This window comes from Ursus maritimus, unplaced genomic scaffold (assembly GCF_017311325.1).
Source record: "Ursus maritimus isolate PB19 unplaced genomic scaffold, ASM1731132v1 scaffold_20, whole genome shotgun sequence".
NCBI lineage: Eukaryota > Metazoa > Chordata > Mammalia > Carnivora > Ursidae > Ursus > Ursus maritimus.
This window is the reverse complement of record NW_024424453.1, coordinates 49,105,401-49,111,409: the sequence shown is the minus strand read 5'-3', so window position 1 is coordinate 49,111,409 and position 6,009 is coordinate 49,105,401.

The following is a 6,009-nucleotide window of genomic DNA, read 5'->3' as shown; positions in this document are numbered from 1 at the left end:
ACCACCATTTAGTGAGTCAGGCGGTGTTCTGGGCAACTGATAATGGCAATGACAATGGGCACTCAGCCTCCATGTTAAAGGGACAATAAGAAATAAAAGGTATTGTGACAAATTCAAGAACTGTCCTTCAGCTAAGATAGAGCAATTGCTACCAGTGTTTCTGAATTTTGTAAAGATCAGCTGGAAAGTCGTATATTTTCCTTAAGAGAATAAATGAATTTTATACAAAATATGACACAAATTCACTTTTTAAAAAATAATCAGTGAACTTATATTTCCAACCTTTGACCTCCAGCATACACTGAATTACTCCCTAATTGATTCAAACATAGGTCTCTTGTCACAGCACCTGGCAGGGTGCGAAGCACGGAGACACTCAGCAAAGGCTGACTGATTGATGCTATCACCTGGTCAATGGACTCACTTGCACTCTTCACGGAGGGAGGAAGTTCAGCACTGTTTCAGAAGCTGGATAAGGTTAAGGAACTGAGAAATATTACCTTGGTTATGATGAAGGGAAGATCCAATCGCTTTTTTATTCCCAATGAATTAGAACATTATGGTCTTATACCTAATTGTTATGAACAAAAACCCCGGCATTATGAAAAATTAGCTTTAGTGTACACTTTAAGCAAGTGTTAGTGACTTCTATATTCGTGAGTGATTTTAGGTCATTTATCAGCAACCACTGAAACTGTACTTCACCGGTCCATGTTCTGCATATTTTCAATTGGCCAGATTTGCTTACTCTTGCCCTGTAAAAATACTCATAAACATAGTATGCTTCAAACTGTATGCTTAACCTCCATAAAGGAATAAGAATATAGGAGAAAGAGTACGGGATGTGGAGGCAGACAAACCTGGGTTCAAATTCTGACTATGCCACTTACTGGCTATGCATTCTTGAAGAAGTAATAAACATTCTTTGTGTGTGGAAGTAATAAACTTCTTGAGTCTCATTTTCCTCACCTGTAACATAGGATAATAAAACCCATTTCACTTTATTATGAAGAGTGAAAAATAATATAAAGTGCTTAGCATATTTCCTGGCCCACAATGGAAGACTACAAAATATCACTAGCAATTCTCTTTGCTCACCTGGTGTGCACCTCAGTTCAGAATGTGTTTCTTCTTTTTAGCCATAAAGTGAGTCAATTCATATTTACCAAATATTCATAGTATATTTAATGCCCTAGACAGTACTTGGATATACTAAGAAAATTTGCAAGTTCTCAAGTATAAAAGTGGGTAGATGAGCAAACTAATATAACAGAAATTCAGTTAACATAATTTATAGGCTAATTCATTTCCCTGCCCAAAGTTTCCCTCCTATAAAATAGTACTTTTAGAAATACACAAAAAAGCCTGGGACACCTGGGTGGCTCAGTCAGTTAAGTGTCTGCCTTTGGCTCAAGTCATGATCTCAGGGTCCTGAGATGGAGCCCTGCATCGGGCTCCCTGCTCATTGGGGAGCCTGCTTCTCCCTCTCTCTCTACCCTTCCCCCCTGCTCGTGGGAGCACCGCTCTCTCTCTCTCTCTCTCTCTCTCATTCTCTCTCTCTCACTCGCACATGCATGCATGCTCTCTCAAATAAACTCTTATTAAAAAAGTAAATAGAAATACACATTTTTAAAAAAGATTTTATTTATTTATTCGACAGAGATAGAGACAGCCAGCGAGAGAGGGAACACAAGCAGGGGGAGTGGGAGAGGAAGAAGCAGGCTCATAGCAGAGGAACCTGATGTGGGGCTCAATCCCATAACGCCGGGATCACGCCCTGAGCCGAAGGCAGCTGCTTAACCGCTGTGCCACCCAGGCGCCCTGAAATACACATTTCTAAAAGTCTTCTGAAGCACAGGTTTTTAGTACTATAAGAAATTTACATCGTTGGTGGATAGAAACTTTGCACACGCATACATTTACACCACTGTGGCACATCCATTTGGCAAGGTCACTGCACGGTCCAAGTGTCAGACACATGCATAGCAGAAGGTTTAATCTCAGGATGGATGCCAAGGAGAAGCCCATTCATTCATTCAAAATACATGTACTGGACTTTTGTGGTCAACCAAAGTGAATCTACTCTCCACCTAAAATAACCAAAACACAGGACGTAGTATAAACAAGTTTTTCAAGAAACTCTGTATCAAAGGATAGCAATACCTAAAAGATGGAAAAGAAATGAGGTGGGCCCTGCGATTGCCCTAGCTCACTGCCTTGAAAGAGTTTCGAGGAAAACACAGGCAGAGCCCAGCAGACTCCCTCCCTAAGTTAAGCAGAAAAAGTTAAGAGCCCAAGGCAACTAGAGTTCACAGAGTACTGGAAAGAGCTTCAGAGAGAGGGGGAGCTCTGAAGAGTTCTTGGGCCCTCCGCCAGTATTTAGCACAATACTGATCAGCACATGAATGTAAGGAAATCACATGAAGCCTAGGAAGAAACCACCCAAGAGGTCAGGAGAACAGTATGCAACACCCACACAGGAGAGTGCCTGTATACATACCTTGCTGTTTCTGCTTCTCTGTTGGAACACACGCAAATACACGGAAAGGAATTTGTTAGAGGGAATTGGCTTATGTAATTGTGAGGGATCATTAAGCAGCTTCTGAAAGACTACCTCTGCATCTGATGCCGATTCCAATGGGAAGGTAAGGGAAAGAAGAGATCCAAGCAAGCTGGAACCCTGCACGCATAAGCTGGAAATGCGAGGATGGACTCAGACTCATGCTCTTTCTTGTTGCCTCTGAGCTTGGGGCAAGAGTATACTGCAGAAGCAGAACCTTCTGTCCCACCCAGCACGGGGTTAGATGTAGCAGTTTGGGCCCTTTGAGAGACATCGAGATGGGTTTAGATGTGCAGGAGATTTATTGGTGGAACACCTGTGGGGGAAAGAGGAAGGAGTCAGAGGAGGTGACCCTGTGAAAGAGAGAGGGAAGAAGGGGTGAATAAGAAGAGTCTTAGATCTCAACCCAAGGCTAGGAAAGTTCATCCAGGCCCATCGGTTGCATCCCTCATCTGGAGAACAGGCCTGCCCTGGGGTCCTTGTCACATGCAGTCATCGGCGGGGAGCAGCTAGTAGGAAGTGTGGCCTCAGCAGGACGCAAGGTTGAATTCACAGTGCAATGGCTGGGGCTGTTGATCAATTATGCCCACTGAAGCAGGCAATCTGAGTGCTGCATTCTCACCCGCCCGCCACAGCAGGATGGATGAGGACCCAAGGTTCTAACCAAATAGCACATTTTCATAACTAGCAGATATAAAAAAACAGCTGCATAAGACCCACCATTGTCTTCGCGGTAGGCAAACTGCTGGGGATGCTGTCCACTACATCACAGTGTCCCCTTTATGAGGGCCCAAGAAAAACAGCTCCTGTGGCTCAGGGCCAGGCAAAGTCATTCCTCCTGCGCAACTGGTATGTTTTCATCCTGTAGCTATATGAATTTTCTTACTGATTTTCTCTTTGTCTTAACCATTAGGAAATTAAGATCCAGACCTGGGCTCTAACTCTAGCCTTGGGGCTTTCATTTATCAATTCTTCCACCTTTTTTCTATTCTTTTCTGATTGTTTTAGTCAACGCTACTCTTCTCTGCAAATGATCTATACTCCTTTCTGAAATAATGCAGAAAATAATCACCTTCAACTGGGCTAGTACCTACTAGAACTAAAAAGACTAGATATTAGATGCTTTAGTTTATTCCTTTTATGATTAACTGTGCATATAGGTCAATCCTTTTACTCTCAACCTGTCCAATAGAAACAGTGAGCCGCCCACATGTAATTTTAAATTTTCTAGTGGACACATTTTAAAAAGTAAAAAGAAACAGGAAAAATTGAAACAATTTAAATCTCTGAACGGCCAGTGTGTACTTTATACACAGAATATGTATCAATTTGGACCTGCCACACTGCAAGGGCTCAAAGGCCACATGTGGCTAGTGCTTCCTGTATTGGACAGTGTCAGCCTAAAACCAAAGCTACCAATGACCAGACAGTCCAAAAAATTAAGATGACAATCACAATTGTATCTAACCTATATAGTTGGCTTGTATTGAAGATTTCTGAGGTTCTAGGGGTTTCTGATTCAACACTAGGAAGTAAAAAGGGATTCTCCTCCCAGGGGAAACGACCTTGAAATCCCTAAAATACTGGATTTTTTTTTTTTTTTAATTTCTGTATGTCTCTTTGTTATCTGATTCTTCACTGGACCACCCTTGTCTACTTCTGAAAAACAATGTAATATAAAATGGCTATGGATACCTAGTAAAAAGAGATATGCATTTTCTTTACCCTATGCTTCACCTACAATAGTATTAAAAATTACTTTAAAACATGCTTATAGAGCTGTAAGACCAAAGAATAGAAACCACGTAGCTGTGATCAACAAAGGGACAACAAAAAATGCTTGATTCTCCTTGTTTTGGAACCAGCTCTTACACCTTACACCCAAGTTTGAATTTAAAAAAAAAAAAAGTATTCATTTACATCAAGATTAGAACACTAAAAATGTAGTAAGATTCCTGAGAGTTATGAATTGGAATTTTTAAAGATTTTTATTTATTTTTGAGAGACAGGGCATGCGTGTGTGTACACGTGCACACATGAGCTGGGGGAAAGGGCAGGCAGAGGGAGAAGCAGACTCCATGCTCGGCAGGGAGCCCGATATGGGGCTCAATCCCAGGACCCTGAGATCATGACCTGAGCCCAAGGCAGACGCTTAACTGACTGAGCCACCCAGACACCTGTGAATTGGATTTTTTAATGCAGTTTATTTAACCTGTGAGAGCCTCTGTTTCTACATCTCTTCAATAGAGTTATATCACAGAATGCTTATGAAGATCAATAATACTGTAAGTCCAACAGGCAAATAGTAATCACTCAATAAGGACAACACTGTTAATCACAAAAGATTATTAAATCCAGGTATTCTTAATTTGGGGTCTACAGACCCCTGGTCCATAGATAAAACTGCAGGGTTGGGGGAATCCCAAAAATTGGATGGGAAAAAAAGATCACATCAATATTTTCACTAACTTCTAAGCAAAATTTAGCATTTGCCCATTATGAATACTGGCAACATCACAGTAGTATTAGAAGAACCTGCCGCTTTGCACTAACAGAACAGGTATTTTCATATCACATTTCTGATGTCACAAGTCTCTTAAAATATCTTTCATCACCTTTTTGAAATTCTAGTACTTGTCAGACCTGCTACTAGATCTTGTTAATTAATGCATTAGCAAAGACACAATACTGTGTTATCAACATATTGTTTTTAATTTCAATATGAGTAGTTTGCTTTGTAATCTTCCATGTTTTATTTTATACACTTAAAGCATTATTCTGAGAAGGGGTCCCTAGGTTTCACAAGACTGCCATGGCACAAAAAAAAAGAGTTAAGAATCCCTAAATTTCAGTCTCTCTCTTTCTTTCCAGAAAGTCAACCCAATAATTGAGCACCTGCCTGGGTGAGCCCATTCCCAAAGTCTCAGGTTTGTTTTCTGTGTGTAGCTCACTGGATAAGAAGATGCTGGTACCTGACTCTGTATCAATTAACCTTTTTGCTGACCTCACCTTCAATTTCCGTCTGGCACCTATCTATCCTATTCAAGGTTCTGTGTCCAAGTTGACACGCTGGTTTTTTTGTATGTTCGGATGACACATACTGGCCCCCCGCTGGATGTCGGGCCCCTGGTGAAGCAGGGCAGTGATTCTGCGGTGTGGTCCCAGACCAGTAACACCAGCATCTCCTGGCAGCTTCTTCAAGTTGCCAATTCTCGGGTCACACCGCAGACCTGAAACAGAAAATTCTAAGGTCTATCAGTCCGTGTTTCATCCAGGCCTCCGGGAGATGCACGCTGGAGTTTGAGAACCACCGCGCTAGGGAATCGGAGGGCAGCCCAACCCGGGCGGGGGTTGGGGGTGGTAAAAGGGGCTCTCTCACCTCCAGCCCCCGTAGGGACTAACGCGGCTCCCGCAACCGGGGCCAGGGGCCGGGGTCGAGGGGGGGGGGG